Source organism: Aplysia californica, unplaced genomic scaffold (genome assembly GCF_000002075.1).
Source record: "Aplysia californica isolate F4 #8 unplaced genomic scaffold, AplCal3.0 scaffold01415, whole genome shotgun sequence".
Lineage (NCBI taxonomy): Eukaryota > Metazoa > Mollusca > Gastropoda > Aplysiida > Aplysiidae > Aplysia > Aplysia californica.
Window position 1 is genome coordinate 95,476 of NW_004798685.1, and position 3,368 is coordinate 98,843.

Below are 3,368 nucleotides of genomic sequence, written 5' to 3' on the forward strand. Positions count from 1 at the left end.
GGAGAGAGAGAGAGAGAGAGAGAGAGAGAGAGAGATATATATATATATATATATATATATATATATGTATCTGTATGCATACACAGATATATACATACAGAGTATAGAGATATACATATATATATAGTTTATCTCTCATATATATATATATATACACACACACATACATACACACACACACACACACACACACACACACACACACACACACACACACATATATATACAATGTATATATATATATATATATATATATATATATATATATATATATATATATATATATATATATATATATATAGAAAGAGAGAGAGAGAGAGAGAGAGAGAGAGAGAGAGAGAGAGAAAAGAAAGAGAGAGAGAGAGAGAAAAGAAAGAGAGAGAAAGACAAAAAGAGAGAGAGAGAGAGAGAGAGAAAGAGAGAGAGAGAGAAGACAGAGAGAGGAAAGAAAGAAAGAGGAAAGAGAAAAAAGAGATGGCGTGTTTTCATTGAAACGGTTATGTTCTTCTGACGTATCTATACATGTAGATTTAAACGCAAATGACAACAATAGTCTATTTCAGGAACGTTTAGCGAAATGAGGCCATACCATGGAAAGTAATACTCGCCGTGGGCCCAGTATAGATCTTGGCCTCACCCTTATCACAACAACGAAGTAAAAAAAAAAGTTAGCAAAAAAGACTAGAGAAGTGCGCACAATTGACGCAGGAAACCGTTCTGTTGATCCCCTGACTCAGGGGTCTTTCATAACAATGCCATGTTATCACTGACAGTAAAGATACCCCCAAAGTGGCCGAAAGTGCTCTTTACTACTCCAACTGACGAATAAACGACCCCCAAAACGAACGGAGATTCGTCGAAACTGGGGATGAGCAAAGAGTCTACATAACAAGAGGGGCCACTTCTCTCTTTGAGTCAATTAAAAAAGTGTCCTCAAAATTCGGTGGCGCCCTCTTCACAAAAGCGCACCTTTTGCGAACAGAGTTACCCTACTTGAGTTTAAAAAATCAAAGTGAAACTAGCAAGTTTTTAAAACAAATTTCGGAAGAACGCTTTTTTTAAATGGTTACGGTGACAAAAAAACCTCTTCCGGAGGAAAGGGTGATTGTTTTCTTCGTTTAATTTGACTTTAAAATGAAAGGCAAGAGGTCGTTAAAATATAAAACACCCTAAAACTCCACACTGAACGAACCCGAACTGCTGATGAACAGCAGTCGATCTGCGCACGCAAGGAGGTGCTATTCCTATTCTTCTTCTGGAAAAACGAAAGAGAGCTTCAAAACAGACTGCAGCGCCATCTGAAGCAAAGAGCATACTTCCTGCGGACACTTTTTTTGGCTGAGTGGCCCATCTTGTTATTTACTATCTTTGGGATGAGCCTACGAGTCGATACTTTAAAGAGACTTTGAATTACTCGATACTGTGTGTTTTGCTGTTCGTTTGCTTTTCTGCTGCTCAAGAACTTCTAAGAAATCCCTCTGACACCCTCCGAAATTCAACATGCGCATTTCCTTCATATATTATACTTATACCAATTTAATGTTTGCATTACAAAATCTTAAACCCAATAATCAGGCTAGTCAATCCTGATACCTTGATAGCCTATCTCTTCTACTTCTGCTTTATAGAAATTAATACATGTATATAGTTACAGGAAACCAGTTGTTTTGACTGTCTTTCACCGGCGTCCGTGGTGCAGCGGTTTTTTCGTTTTGCCGATGCACGCAGGAGACCCAAGTTCGATTCCTAAGTGAGGAGAAATTTAATGAACGAGTAACTTGTTCTTTCTGTAGGGATTTTGTATATCCCTCTCAGCCCAGGTTAACCCTCACAGGCAGGCAGACCTGAAACGGAAGCCCGCCTCCCGAACGATGTAAATTATGTCGACCGAGACATAAAAACGTTTACAATGAAAAATTGAATTATATCTTTCTTATTAACATTTTTATTGTGACGTCTTCCATAACCGTTATGAAACTACAAAAAAACTTATTAACATTTTTATTGTGACGTCTTCCATTATAACCGTTATGAAACTACAAAAAAAAAAAGAAATAAAAACAAAATAAAAATAGAAATGACAAGAAATGTTGTAGGCCTCGAACTCGAGCGTAACTGTTGTCTCGGCCTCACACATTTGTGTCACGACGCGGTAGAATCAGGCGCTCGTAATTTTTGGACTTATGAAGCTATTGGTATAAGCCTGTTCATTTACTTTGCTTTTGATGAAAAAAAAATTCTCATTTACCTTGAAAGGAAGTAGACATATATATTTGCCATTGAAGGAGTTAGGAGGTCTCCAGGTGTCAAAGGTATTACCCCCCCCCCCCCCCCCCCCCAAATGGCTGCTGAAGTTTGGAGATTTGCAATGCTTAAGGAAACTGAGAGCCTGATTTTATCCCTATATGCTACCACTACCACACATTTAAAACAGTATGAACGGAGTATGGCGACTGAAATTAAAAAGGTGGGGGATTGAATGGGCCCGGGGGTGGAGTGGGAGGGGAGGCTGGAAGATCATACTGAGTCTAAAGAACGCTAAATGTTAACAAACTCCACTGTGTAATTGTAGTTTTCCTCTTTCCACTATTCGGGTCCCAGAAGTGGAGCATTCGGGGAACTGGGGTAGTGAGTGAGGGAACTAGGTCACCAGAAAATGTCACGCAATACTAAGTGACAATGGCTATTAGGTGGGCGGTCTCTAGGGCATCACCTTGGGCGAGGCACATTAACCTAACCGTAGTTTTAACCCCCCCCCCCCTTTAAAAATAAGTGTATGTGTGTGTGGGGGGGGGGGGGGGGGAGGTGGTACTGCAGCCCGTGCCTGGCGTGTTGCAGGATAGTTATGAGGACAATTTTGTATCAAGGTTATTTCGCCTTTACTTTATACTATTATTTTTTTAGATTAGTACAAGATAGTACTATGCTTGGAAGTGGAAGGCGGACAGAGTGCTCCTTTTACAAATTAAATAGAAATGGGAAATTACAAGAAACAACGTAGGCCTAGAATGTAAAGCGCACGGAGCTTGCTTGCTGTTCAAGTGTTCAGCGAGAATTTGCGCTGTACAAATGTTACCGTATCTGTTATTATCACTATTAAAAATATTTTTTTAAATTTTGTTTGTTTTGTAAAACGTTTCCCACTTCCCCTTATTTTCCGTCCAGGGATTTGTGTGTGTGTGTGTGGAGGGGGGGGGAGTGGGGGGGGGGGTCATAATATAAAAGGAAAATCGAGTTCCCCCCCAGAAGGGTCGTTTTGATTTTCTAAAATAGAGTCCAGGTTCTCGGGGAAAGAGGGTACCCGCTAACATTTTACGACGCAGTACAAAGGCTCTGGGGGGATAAGGGTCTCCACTTCATGAGTGAAT